Below are 14,604 nucleotides of genomic sequence, written 5' to 3' on the forward strand. Positions count from 1 at the left end.
GAGTGGGGATGGGGTACGGCATGAGTAGAGGAGAAAGGAGAAGGATGTAAGGCGGTGTTCTTGGAGGTGGCAAACTGTAATATTGGTTCACCTGCTGTAGGTGAGCACACGTTGAGCACGCGTTGTGCTATGCAGCAGAAGAAACCTTGGCTAGGAGCTCTATGGAAATGGGAGCTGCATGTCCTCCCCTGTTTACCACTGCATAATAGCAAGAGATCTCTCCTCTCTGAAGCATCTTTGTGCTTACGGTTAGACAAAAGGCAGTCCCATGCTTCTTCTTTCTCTTTTTGCCTACGGATGGGAGTAAAGGGCTCTTTACCTCTCAAGCTCCGAATCACTGGGCTTACGATAAATATATCAAAATCCACTTTAAGAAAATGCAAGACATAGGAAGTGTTCACAACAGTCAAGAGGGATAGATTATCACATCAAACAGTCTTGGCAATATTTATAATTTTCCATGCATTTATACATTTCATGTGGTGCAGCTGACTTACTATACAACCCAGAAAAAACAAGTTGGCCCAGCCTGGAAAAATCTCATGTGCTTCAAGGTATTTGTCTAGGCTCACCAAGCTCATTTTTGGTTTTGCTTTAAAATTCTACAAGGACACAGAACTAACCACACACCAGCTATTTCAGACGAGGCAATGTGGTCTGTAAAAGTTTAATATTGTAACCTTAAACCTGTAACTTGGGCCCACTCACCCTAATATACTTTCCTTGGAGCGATCTTTTATAATCATCTTTGGGAACTGCATATATGCTGTGCATGAATCTTGTCCTTAATCTTGTGTTTTCTATACAATTTTTTAAAAGCTAAAAATAAGTAAAAATGTTACCTGTTTAAGCACAATATAAAACCCAAATATATATTAAAAAAACCCTTGCAGCAAAATACCCAAGTAGATGAAAAATGCCAACATTTACAGAAATTAGATAATGTTTTCAGCTTATTCTTTTTTAAAATGAAACTGTTTTGGTATAAGAGTACAGGTAGAGGTTTAATACTCTTCCAGATAGGTTTTGTGCTTTTTGATACATGACTGACAAAACATTCCTTTCAAGAGAATGAAATAAAAACTATTTTCTTTTTCTCCCTAGCACAGTCTCTTTATTCTAGCTAAAGCACCTTACGATGCAGAGTAAATGCTTTTGTCTGATTACTTGGCCAAGTTTGCAGAGAAATCTGGATCCTGTCCCTGCCAGGTGAGTTTCTGGACCTGCTAGGGTCAAGCCCCCAGCTGATGCAGAGAGCTAGAGACTGGTTATGTTGTAGGCAGTCGCTGCCCCATGCCACTTTTCCAGAACAGCAGGTAAGTAACTACAGAGCTGTGGCACACGTACAGTCCTGGTTTCATCCCCAGTTGATTTTCTTTGCAGCTTGCCTAAGGAACTGTCTGTCTCCTGCCCAGCCTGGTCTCCCCTCCCCTCCTCTTTTTCCTTCTCTCCCAAGCCCTGATGAAGCACAATGTTTCTGTGAAAAACACGCTCCTGTTGTTTCCCCTGTAGCACACTGAGTGCAACATAATTCGTTTCCCTGATTCGGTTCAGGAAGAGCATCAAGCGAGAGACTTGAAGAGCTCCATATGTTTAGCCTGTCAAAGAGAAGACTGAATACTGTTTTATTATAAGTACCTTATGTACTTTAATCAAGCAGAAGCCAAACATGAATCAATATCTGGGAGTTAAATCTGGAAAAATTCAAATGAGAAATAAGGCACGATGTTTTAAGATAATGATTAATTATTTGCACTAACTACCACATGAAGAGGTGAATCCTTTATCTCAAGCCCAGGTGCCTTTCTGGAGGACATGCTTTAGGCAAATACGGATGTTGAACCCAGGTTAAGGGTAGCTGGGTGAAATTTTCTGGAAGTCAGACTACTACTTTATTTGGCCTTGAAGTGCAGATATCTACTAATCACTTGGTTTTAAAATGTATTTAACTAGCATACAAAGGATTCAGGGCAGAAAAATATGCTAAAAGATTTAAAAGTCAATCTATAGTTTATACCATTCAAACCTGGTAAGCCACAAGAAAAGACGATAATATTCTCTTCACCATGGAAACACAAATACACTGAAGAAATCAAAATGTTGGTTGTTGTGTGATAGAAGACAAAATGGGACATGAGGGCTGTGAAGTGAGTTGTTAAAAATGAAAAAAAAAAAAAAAAAGAAAGAGTTGAGGAAATCTGGGTGACTTTGTTACAGACAGAGTGTATAAAGACCCAAGGACTCAGGCTGTAAAATGCATCCTGTAATTGCAATGGGAGGAAGGCAGCAAAAGACGCATTTCTTGGGAAAGATACTGGTAAACTCCACGCTCAGAAAGCCAGGCATGCAGCAGCAAGTCAAGGAGGAAAGCTGTAAGCTAGCATGGCAAGGTGGAAGATGATGAAAACTAAAAATCAAGCTATCCAAAAAGTTGGGTCAGCAGTTACTAGATTAAAAAATTTAGCCATTTCACAAATCTGAACTGATTTTAAAAACATTCACTTCTCCTGTGACAGTGGAAGGACAACAGTGTGAGGTTGTTGGTGACCATTTTTCAATTTAGCAATGTTTTCCGTTGCTAAGACACAGATGTGATTTTCCTGATTGCCTGACCCTGGTTACCAGTGAGTATTCTATTAGAAATAAATGCGTAAACTGACTATTTCACTGTGGATATAGAAATCAATGTCACAAACGTGAGGAACTACATACAGAGAAGGACAGCTATAAATTCAGAGCTACTTTTTTGGTTTCTGGGAGACCAGGGTCCCAGCTCCTGCTCCAACGCCTATTCTCAAGTGCCCTTAAGCAGATGTTTTGGCAGGAAAAGAGCTATGTGAATTCAGTCCTCTACAGTGCAAGCATCTACATATGAGAAAATGATTTGGATTCCCTTTAGCATTGATGGGGAGACAGGCACTGTGGCACGTCTCAGCATATTTATATGCCTGAAAAAGGTCAGACAAGTTGTGCCCAAGAAGCGTCTCTGTGGCTTTGCTGACCCTAGAGTCTAGATGAAACATATAAAGTCATGCAGGATGAATCCACTTAGCCTCTGTGCTTCAGTTCCTTAGACAGATAGCAGTATTTCTATATCTCACTGAAATATCACTAGGATAAGTCCACTAACAACTATGGAAATGTTACTGAGCTGTGGCCTGGTGAAGCAGGGTGCTGCTGACACCACGAGAGGAAGGAAACTAGAACTAGCAGTTCTCAGAAAGAGATGGATCACTACCCATTCATTACCCTATATGCCTGAAGTCTTTTGGCCTATAAATTATGAAGTTGTACCGCCTCATTTCTCTCCAGCAACTCCAAACTTCCGAAGGAAACTGATGGCAGCTTGTCTCCAACAGTCCTCACTTTCCAGTACATTTTTGCTCTCCCGTGTTGAATATTTTTCCTCTTTGCACAGATTGTCTCCATCCTCTTGGATACTGTTTCTTCTCTCCCTGGAGTAAATCAGGAGTAAGCTGCAGTAAGTAAGGGCCAAAGCCCCTTTCACTCTCAGCAGCTTCTGGGAGAGCTTTCCAAAGTCGCGGGACACCGCAGCCTGTCACTGAGGGATAGGTAACAGGGATTAGGTAAGTACCTTCTGCTTCGTCTTTTTTTTTCTTCTGAGAAAAAGCAGCTTTTTGTTCTCAAAGCAACCACAGCAGTTAGCCAATATTGGGTACCTTGAGGGTTGTTTCTATTGGGAAAAGAAGCTGGTGCTGGAGCTGGGTGCTTTGTGCAAGGCTGATTATTGAAAGAGGATGGCAGGAGCCCTATTTCCCTGAACTCAGCATGGACGGACAATAGGACGCAGTTTCTATTTCAAGACTCTTTTCAGCCAACACAGTCCATAACACAAGTTCTTTTTTCCCTTGGTCTCTCTCTCTCCACAGCTTTATCTTAACAGCAGATGACAAGTAATTTTTTGGTGTGTCCTCATTTTCCATCTCTCTCTCTATTTCTTTTGCTGAAGACAGGACACGCACGCTCGGCTGGTATTAATTCTGTCCCTAGGTCTTTTTGTTCTCTGTGTTCTCATTCAGGCTACCATTTAGATGGGTTTCTCCCATCAGGAACAAAGAGGGCATTAATTTGTCCACTGTTTCACTGACTAGAAGGTATTATGCTCACCAGATTCAAAGCAGAGATGTGACTGCATATGGGTCAAAGGCAAGATAGACTGAGGGCCATTCACTCATCAAGATAATAGCACCTCAGCTGTAGCTTCCTCAGCCTCTCCACTTGACTTGCTGGCACGTGCAATGACAAACCACTGAGGACAAGTTTGTTTCCTAATACAGATGAGTTCCAAGCCAAAAACTTCATTTTCTGAAAGCTGTGTCATACCAGTTTATGTCCACTTGAGATGCAGCTCTCTAAGGGTATAAAGTCAAAAAAGGAAATAGTTCTCCCAGGCATGAAAAGGTATTTATGTGAAAATGCTGAAGTACTTATGCAGTTCTCCTTCTAAACCAAAAAGACTACTTTATTTTGTTGTTAAATTGCTTGTTCTTGTGTGGTATGGCTTATACTTGATTTCAAGCTAAACTACATCCTAGCTCACCGTTCTGGAACGGACAGGCAGACAGTGAGTAGACCCTGAGCAACTCATAAGATAACACGAGACACAGTACACAGGAAAGTATATGCAAATGCTTCAGTTCAGTTCCTATCTGAAATCACTGCTTTGTTTATTACTTATTTTCCAGGTTGACTTGCAAGTAGGTTTTTTCCTGTCAAACTGAGCTTCCACATTTCGAAGAGCCTCCTAAATCAGACCTGTGATAGAGTAGCATATAAAACTGAACTGTCCAAATACAATTTTTTAAAAATCAGGTCAGAGAAATCCTGTCTATGAAGAGGGTCAAACAGTAGTTCTCATTTAGCCTGAATAAGAAATTAGGGAGGGGAGGAGGGAGGGCAGAGGAAGACAAAACTAGAACAAAACTATTTCAGGCTCCTTTATGACTGACTATCTTTATTATTTACATATAAAACCAGACTGGACAAAGCACTAAAAATACACCATATCTCATTGGGAACAATCCTATACCAGCAGGGAAATGTAGCAGTTGACATAAGTGGCCTTTTTCTATCATTAGCTTCTGTGATTCCATACCCATTTCATCCACAGCATGTATGCTTCTTACAAGTCTCTCTGTAATAATAGTACCAGAAATACAATTCACTGCAGCGCTCGTTCTCTACACTACTGAGGAATTGGTGCTTTTTAATGCTTGTCATATTGGTACGGACATTGATAACAGACGTCCTGATGCTCCTCTCTATTCCACCAGTTTTATACCAGCATAATTCAAGCGGAAAAAAATGTACAAGCAGAATATCTCATGCAGGTTTGGGGGTGATTTCTACAGACAAGAACAGACAAGAACATTGTGCTGCAAAACTCCTGGGGAAGATGAGCACTGTTACCTGCCATTGATATACACACAACTTACTTATCAGCCATTAAACAACTGCCTTGACTTTTCCACTTTCTCCCAGTTCTCCAGGTCTGGAGTTACCTGTCTTGATTATACTCAAGGTGTCTTACCAGTCTTGCAGCAAAAACTATTTTTACAGGGCAAATTCCCCTGACCTGATAATAATAGGGAATATTCATTACCAAAAGTATAAGTCCTATAAAGCTTTTCAGTTAACACCAGATGAGTCCCTAAAGCACTCTCTGGGAAGGTAGAAGGCCATACAGGGCATCTACTGTAGGTTTTGAACCCTACCCAGCACTCGAATATCATATGTTGTCTTTCCCTCTTGAGGTCACCACTTACCAGGAGACTCCAGCTTGTTTAAGTATGTGAGTACTCTAACTGAAGCCAAAGTACTCAGGAACTTTGTTCAATCAGGTTTTTTTGTTTCAGGCTCTTCCCACTGAGGTTGTCTGAAGATCACCTGCGATGTGGCTTTCCGGTTTCTCCGTATTATTAAAGAACTGACCTGGCATGGCATGCAGGTCTATGCCAGGCAAGTATTATCTAGGCTGACATTCCTCTCCATGCATTCAGCTTCTCATTGCAGGCTTGTGGCTTTGTTGTTTGGTGTGGCCAGTCCTCAGGGAGAGGGGGACCTTTGGGCTTGGCTGGCCCACATTTCTTACTGCAGATGCTGTTGCAGCACGTTGTGAAGTCTAAAGGTCAATCCAAATACAAATGATGGTCTTAGAAACATTTGTAATTCCAAGCCAGCATCGTCTGAACTCAAAGAAGAGATATGCTCTATGCACAGGTTGCCTAAAAGTTCATTTAGCCCCTTCCCTCAACTGGAAGAGGGTGACTCTTATGTCACAGTTAGAGTAGGTTGCCCTTAACACATTAATCATGAACTCACTTCAGTTGTTTCTGACCCAGTTGTATCAGTTTAACGAGAGAATAAGGAGTACTCCTCATGAAAGCGTACACTTCCTACTCAAGCTGTCTAGTCTGAGATGTTTAACATTCAACTTGACTGATGATTATTGCAGCGCTACGTGCATGGACGGGTGTATCGAATGCCTGCTGCTTCCTCCACTTGCGTTTCGGATTCCAGGCACCTGTCATGCCACAGCTTAACAGCAGGAGCAGCGGCCAAGGCAGCTTGTGCAAAAGTCCTGAAATGCCGTGTTTTACAAGCTGAAATATGAAGTGATAACTTCAGGAAGTTTGTTCATACTTTGGACAGGTGAACGAGGGAGGAAGCAAGTGCATGGGTACGGAACAAGTGAATTATTTAAGCCAACAGTCCAGAAATGCAAAGGAGGGATGTCAGGTCTCTGGAAGAAGCTGAACTGGACTGTACTCCTTCATCATCAACAACAGTGTGGGTGTTCTGAATGATACCAAGTCCTGGATTTTGACATGAAATTTTAGGCCACCACAAGAAAACATCTGTTCAAATTCATCTTCACCAACACTTCAGTAATTTAGCAACTTGCCAGTTGCATAATAAAATGAAACTGGGCATGTTGCCTTACGTTTGGCACTTTGGTTTATTTACTTTTTGCATAGGTGCCCAAAGATCATCGGCAATGATTGATGAGAAAGTCACACTATTATTGCAGGTTCTTAGATTATGAGGCATTCTTGGACAACTGAGATAATGTCACACGAAAGCTGAGAGAGCCAGAGGGCTTTTTGAAACCTGCTTTTCTAAGCTAATGAGGTTTGTGTATTTCCACTGTATGTGTATTTTTAATTATGTGCAAATATGAATACCTGGCAATACTTTTCAAACCTATTCGCCAATTTAAAAGAAAAAAATCTAACAGGAAAAGGGGAAGAGCTGTCAAAGATACAAATTTCAGCCAAATTCATTAAAACAGGTAGAGAAAGAGCTAATTAAAATCTACATGGGAGAAAAGAAAGGGCAAGAGGGAGAGAAAGAATGAAAGAGAGACTGTAAATGTCTAGCTATGGGGAAGACTTCAGTTGCAGTTCATATCTTTGTAAAAATGAAGTTGATCAAACTCAAAACAAAAACCACAGTAAAGTAAGCTTCCTTTATTTCAGTGCTTGGGGAGTTACTTGGGGGTTTGGTTTCTTTATGCAATGACATTTTCCTGCATAGTATTCCTTACACATACTACTCAGCTACATATAAAGGGGCTTTAAACAATGGGAGGCTGGAATATTTAATGGATAAATTTAGAAGTGAGGGCGGGATTCTGCTGTGCCAATTGGACTTCACCATCTCCCTTTCCTTGGCATCTAGAGAAAACTCCATTAGAAAAGCAAGAAAGCATGACAAAGTAAACCACAATTTTTTCCCTACTGAGAGCTTCAGACATACAAATGAGTTCTTGCCAGATAGCAAGTGAGATTGTATCATTTCCAAACAACTGACTCAAAAAATAATGTAGGCACCTTGAGAGTCCTCTCAGATTCAAAAGTGCAGAGATTGTTTTGCAGAAGTAAGCTTTGCTCTTGGATTACAAATGTTCATGCCAAATTGCAGTTTCAAATGCTTTTGCCTGTGTGAGTATGTGTGAAATTATTAATCCTTGAAAGCAGGGATTCATAATAATGGAGTTATTGACATTTTCTTGGCTCTAACACTGCAGATGTGATGCTAAGGACAAGAAACATTCCCACTGTTTGATGAAAGGGGTTCCCAGGAAACACTAGCAGTAATCATTCTTCAAGCAGAAGATGTTTTCTGTCATCTGGTTCTTGACAACTATAAATAAAGGACTCAATCTGATTTTTATACACTATTTCTACACTGTAAGAGACTGAATGATATATCACACAGTTTGCAATGAAATCCATATACACAGTGACGAGATTATAAACAAAGTATGTATGCACCACAAATGTTTGTGTTTTAAGCAGTGTTGTGAACCAGAGGTTCACAAATGCACTTGTTGGCCTTGGTTAATGCAGAAACTCCATTTCTTGTGCTGTAGCTAAAGTGTCTCAGAGACAAATGTCTATATGCAGGCAGAGGATGAAAACAGTATTTGTTTGCTAGCATACAAGAACTGTTATTAAAAGCTACCAAAGTGAAATGCTATCATTTCTTTTTTTTCCTCAGCTATGTCAAACTAAGCTATTTGAAAACAGAAATACAGACAATACAGTGTGGTACTCATCCCCAAGCCAGGAATATCTCTAAATGAAGCACCAGCACTCCCTCGGAGAGCAGAGGAATTGAAGAGCCCTGGCAGGGTACGGTCCTCCTCCTTGAGCTCACAGCCGAGCTCTGCTCTCCTGTTCGTCTGCAACAGCAACAAGTTGGGAGCCCACCAGGAAAGGTTCAGAAGAGGTAACCAGTGAAACCTTCATTGTGAGGGGAAACAAAAGCCTTGTAAATGTCTTTACTTTGCAACACAGTGTGATTCAGTGGGCCCTGAGCTAGCAATGGTGCAAGTCAGACAGTCCAGCACTCTCCTCAATGGGGACAACAGCTTAGCCCCACATGGGCAAGGCACCAAACTCAAGCTATTAGATTTTCACCAGCAGGACTGCAATGATGCAGCTATGCTGCTTCCCATCCAGAGACAGCAGGACTGCCAGCACCTCTACAGTGACCTCCAAGCAGTGAGTGCATCTGCTGTGCTCATGGTCTCTGGGCAGCAAGGGTATTCTGCACACCCCAGGAACATGGGTCAACGACATGCTCTGACATGGGGAGCAGAGATCCTTCCCTTCCCTTCCCTTCCCTTCCCTTCCCTTCCCTTCCCTTCCCTTCCCTTCCCTTCCCTTCCCTTCCCTTCCCTTCCCTTCCCTTCCCTTCCCTTCCCTTCCCTTCCCTTCCCTTCCCTTCCCTTCCCTTCCCTCTTCTTTAGGTCTGGCCATTTCATAACCACTGAGGAGGAAAACAATAAACATAAGCCACACAAAACCTGGACCTACTGGGCAAACAGGTAAAGAAGGTACCAACCCAACACTCTGCATTTGAACATTTCTTTTTCTGTTTTCTTCTTATTCAAGCTCTTTTTATATTCTGTGGCCTGAATCAGCACAGGCTCCCTCGTTATTGTCTCTGAGTTCCCAGGAAAGCGCTTTCCTCCTCCCTCCTTCCTTCTTGCTGCAGGATTATGACCATTCAGCCACGTGAAATCCATTGCCTGCCCAGTTGCAACACGAGATAGGGCAACACCAGACAGAGAGTGAAAAATGAAAACCGAGAAAGTTGTAACTGCCAATGTTTGCATTACCAAATCTGTAATGAGGATAAATCTTCATAACCATACCCCAGCAATGGAAGATTATGCACATCTTTGAAAAGCAGATTTGACCCTCTGGCCATTCCCCCCAACAATCTGCACTGCAGATTTGCAGCAATTTTTACACGAACAAAGACCTTCACTGCATCATAGCAGTATCTGTTTGCAAGAAAATGACCACACTGGGAAGCGTGAGTTCTCAGGCTATCTAATGACTGTATCAGCATGGATGTGTCATTGCTGTTCTCACAAGGCATCATAGAGCCTTGCACAAAGTCATGTGAGAGTGAGTGAGAAATCAGCTGAATCTAATCAGAAGGAATGGGGTAATTAATACGAACTCTGTGAGGAACTGCTTGTAAAGTGATATACAGGGTTCTCTCTTTAGCAGTTCATTATTCAACCAAGCCCTAGTAAAGCTTCACTGTCTCCACGGAGTGCAATGCAAATAGAAAAACAGCTTCATTTTCCCCATCCTGTCACTGTAGTCCCTAATTTAAGCTGATCATACTTTTCCATTTTTCACAGAACATTTCCACAATGTGGCTAGGGGCATCTAAACTGTTATTAAAACGTGCTAGCTGAGGAAGTGGAGGCAAGCTGGCCAGAGCTGCTTGGAGAGGGCAGCCCCACTGCTCTCTGGTTTCTCCTGAGTCTGCTCAAAGTGTGAGGAAGCAAGCAGATAATAACAGATTTCTGGTGAGACAAGGAAAGTATTGGTGAAGCCAGTTCTGCAAAGAATTTCAAGCTCATGTGGGAAGGTTTTCTTGGAAAGTAGCTTTCTCTTTGAGAGATAACCAGATAAACCCAGCATTGGCAGGAGAGGTGGAATCTCACCCACCCCATGACACTGCATCGTATGCAAAGGGAAATTTCAGTCAGCAGAGGGGAGGGAGGAAAAAGAAGCATCAAGCTTGCTGTTACTGAAGGAGTAGATCCAACATGACATGACATGCTGCTGCTGCCACAAGCCAACCAGTATTGCTTCTGCCCCGCCATCCACCTTAGAGCGTGGTAAATGCTATTCCTTTCCCTACTGCCAAGGAATTGTTAGCTAATAGACTGCTGACAGATGGGTGAGAATATTTGTTTTATTTTTCTCCTCTTCTTTTCTTTATTTCTAAAAAAAAAACCCTTGGGAAGAAACAAATGCCATCCATTCATCCATTCCTCTACAGTCTAAGGAAATATGGGCAGCCCCCTGTTGATTTAAATAGCCTTTTTCAAAGTAAAAAAAACAAACCAAAACAAAACCTACTGTGTCCTGTTATGTGAAATGCAACAACGTGGCATTAGAATTTTTTCCAATTTGTGCAAGAAATGCAGTCATGTAACAGTCTTAGGCACATCAAAGCTGTGCTCCATAGCTGCTGCTGACCAAGAGCAAACGAGACCACCGCAGCTGTAGGGCAAGAACATATAATCAATGTGCCCCAGGTTTTAGTGTAAAATCTAGGTAGGAAACCAAGGTCAATACATGATCAAAGACATAATTTATCTGGAGAGCTGCACAGTGAATGCTTTTCCATCTTTATTTCTCCCTTTTTTAGTGTCCACAATCACAATTACTTTTCTTCCTAGGACTTTCGCAAGTCTGCCGGAGATGTCCTGGAAAGAAATGCATGTGCCCATGCAGGTTACTACATATTCAGAGGCCTTTACCCATCTTCAGTGTGTTGGACTTACTATGCGTGGGCAGAACATCTGCCTAGGATTCAGATTTCCCAGCTCTGTCTTCTTTCTCTGCCCAGAAAGTCTGTCCAGACAGGATCTGAAAAATACGTGTCCATTTGGCCTGAATTTCTAGATGTTCAGCAGTCCAGAAGGAGTGATATTTCCAGTCAGAAAATGATACAAGATCAGCAAAACCCAGACACATGACAGCTGTATCTCTTCCAACACAGATGGACTGGATGCATGCTCCCTTGGAAGACACTTCCATCTTTATACCTCAGTTTCATTAACTTCTATTACAAACTGGAGCCCGTTGTATCAATTCACCCTTGTTTCATCTCAACCTTGCTTCTAGGCTCCTGTTAGTGAGCCCTGACTGGCAGCTGAGGAAATTAGAGTGTGTTGCCTAACTGCAGGGTCTTGGAGAACCACAAGTAACCCCAAACCCCAGGCAATGGTTAGTATGCAAATGTGAGGCTTGTCATACATGTAAGGGATGTCTCAGTAGAAAGAGAGAAATAGAGACCAACCATTGCTGATGATGATCCATTGCTGATGATGACTCAGCAGTGAAGGAACAGGAGCGCAGATCGAAGAGTTGTGGGTTCCTGACACATTCTATGGAAGAGCAAACCGCACTGCTGATTTCAAGCACCACAACTGAGACACCCAATTTCCAAATAAGCTGCAGTTTAGCTAAGCTGTCCTAAGAGCGGCAGGTATGTTTGCAGTAGAACAGATGTTTCCTGGGAGCATGTAGCTGTCACTCCACTCAAGCAGAAAGGCAGTCATACCAATAAGGCAACAAAACCCCCTCCCAGAATAAAAGTTCAAAATAAAGTTGAACAGCGAAATGTATCTTTTTCCCATTTTCTTCTTTTTTCTCACATTAGCCACATTAGATCTGTTAGAGGGACTATTAATTTTTTTCATTCATGTTTCATTAATGCAAAAACATGTGCAAAATGTGCAAATTAAGGATATAATAGACAGACAAATGGCAGCTGCCAAAGCCAGGAGGATAAAAGTTTCTAAAAGCTAATGGCTTCACAGATCCTTACAGTTGCATGTATGTTGTTTGTTTGCTTGTTGTTGTCTGGTACGTAGTAGATTCTGGTAAGAATCCCCAAAACTGATGTTTTTATGATTTGAAGCACTCCGTATGTTATTTATGTCAGAATCAATAGAACAGTTTATATAAAAAAGATGTGCTGCAGCAGTCAATTCAAACAGAGCAATTTGTATGCAAGTGGAACTGATCAATCCAATAAAAATGATTGCCAAGTCTCCTGAGCCTTATAGAAATACTTTCAATAAAGATATTTTTAATAAAAAAAGAAATGAAAGATACAGCAGCATAGGATTCAAATGGAAAACAAACCTTTCCCAAACTACTCAGGAAAAGAATTTACACTTTGATTAAAGCCTGTTTTTATTCAATTATTGATGCAGTATGGATATTTTAGTAAGGAGTTTTATTTATTTTTAAATTCTAGATTGTTCACTCAGATCCCATTTGTCCATACAGTTATTTCAGGGGAAGTGCCTAACTCCAGGATAACTTATCTTCCCAGACATAAGAAAATAAGGCGCATCTTTAAGCTTGTATTGCGGTATCTCCACAATAGGCTTATATTGTGGTATCTCCACAATAAGATACAGAAATATCTGGTCAGAGAAGGGAGATGCGGGAAAAGTGTTTCCTTTCACTCAGAACTCCTTTAACTCATTGGTGCTCAGAGTTAGGCTCAGGCCATACTCAGCCTAACACAGATGTGACTGTAAGAAATTTTACTTCTTATGTGTCAGAAAGGGTTTGGAATACCAGACTAAGACGACGACACTTTATCTAGAAAAAAACCCAAATTTTCTGGGGTAGAGATGACAGTGTATCTGTATGAAGTTAAGAGAGTCACCCTTCACTGGAAAGCAAAGCACACAGTTCGCTGGTGTTCAGCTGAGTCAGCATTAGTAGCAAAGAAATGGTGCTTCCAAGGAAGGAAGGAGAGGATGCTTCTTTAGATTTGGGTAATATAAGCCTTCCTTCTGACTGCGGCAGGTACAATTTTATAACAGGAGTCACCTATTCAAGTTTTTTAATCATGGTTGGTTTCGTTCCAGCTTCAGAGGTTGGGTTATGACATGATTGGGTACATCGTGATACAGTAAGCATGATCTGCAACATGTCATTGCCTTTGCGTGAAGTGAATGGGCACTTGCCTTACTGCATCTATGTCTGTAACTGATCAAAGGCAGTAACACTGCCATTTCCTATGCACGTGACATCCATTATCTCGCACGAACATGAACTCGTGTTGTGATGGCCTGCTTACACATCATCTCTGGGTAGATGGGGAACACTTGCCAGAGGGTTCTTATGTCACGAGATGAAATAGTCACTTTATGCTAAGTTTTTTCCTTACGCTACAGATAGATTCAAATACGCATCTGCTGGTTTGACACTTAGAAGGAAACCTAACTCATTAATACTTGCTTATAAAGAAAGTCCTCACTCAGGTTTCTCAGACATAGACATTGGTTTTGTAAGTCATTTCCAGGCTATGACCTGGCTGGAGGTACTCAGTGTCTATGGGATTCATTTTTGAAATTACAATTTCGATGAATGGACTCACCTTTTGCTGTCTTACCTTAAATGTATAAGCCTCTGCGTGAACCCAGATAAAACATCCTCCTGCTCATTCACCAAAGAGATGTGCCCACCCAAACTCTGTTGTCTGTTGGTGAGAAAGGCAGAGTAGTCGGGTTACAGAGCCGGTTGTTGTAGAAGCCATTTCTCCCGTCTACTGCAATTCCTTCAGCCTCTTGGGAATCATGACTATTAGCTGTGCAATAACTACATCAGCAGGAGCAAAATCATAGAACTGAGGCCTCCCCACCACAGTCACAAGCCCAGATGATGGAGACAGAACAAGAAGTGTTGCCACTAGTCACCATCAGGCAGACTTAGGCTTGCATATTTGTGGGGTACATGAAATGAATGACCTTTGGTGTGATACACACTGAGTCATTAATACACAAAACCCAGTCATCCAGCCTACTGCTTCTCCTACATTACCAAACTGTTTTCATATTCCAGAAAATAAGTATTCCTGTGAAATCATCCTTCCCAGGCTGCTCTCTTTTCCTAGATTATATCCCTTTCAACTTGGGACCAAAACTCTGGATAGCAGCATGAGAAAAGCAATCATTAGAGACATATTTAATTAACCTCTAACATTTAGACTCACAGGTACAAGAGCAGTCATTCCTGG

At 41.6% G+C, this 14,604-nt stretch overlaps 2 long non-coding RNA genes across 3 annotated transcripts; one reads left to right on the plus strand and one right to left on the minus strand.

The window, feature by feature from the left end:
* Nucleotides 1–1,102: 1,102 nt before the first annotated feature.
* Nucleotides 1,103–5,938, plus strand: LOC140644663 (uncharacterized). The gene is made up of 3 exons (XR_012039814.1): nt 1,103–1,209; nt 3,419–3,587; nt 5,877–5,938. It is a non-coding gene; the product is annotated as an uncharacterized lncRNA (long non-coding RNA).
* Nucleotides 5,939–7,429: 1,491 nt separating this feature from the next.
* LOC140647564 (uncharacterized) lies at nt 7,430–14,278 on the minus strand. Of its 2 annotated transcripts, XR_012040846.1 has the most exons (5): nt 13,981–14,278; nt 11,863–11,950; nt 11,345–11,429; nt 9,373–9,559; nt 7,430–8,768 (listed from the first exon to the last, which is right to left on the minus strand). It is a non-coding gene; the product is annotated as an uncharacterized lncRNA (long non-coding RNA). The 2 variants fall into 2 exon arrangements; XR_012040844.1 differs by lacking the exons at nt 7,430–8,768; nt 9,373–9,559 and having other exon boundaries at nt 11,163–11,429.
* Between the last annotated feature and the right edge of the window lie 326 nt (nt 14,279–14,604).

Source organism: Ciconia boyciana, chromosome 1 (assembly GCF_034638445.1).
Source record: "Ciconia boyciana chromosome 1, ASM3463844v1, whole genome shotgun sequence".
NCBI classification, from domain to species: domain Eukaryota; kingdom Metazoa; phylum Chordata; class Aves; order Ciconiiformes; family Ciconiidae; genus Ciconia; species Ciconia boyciana.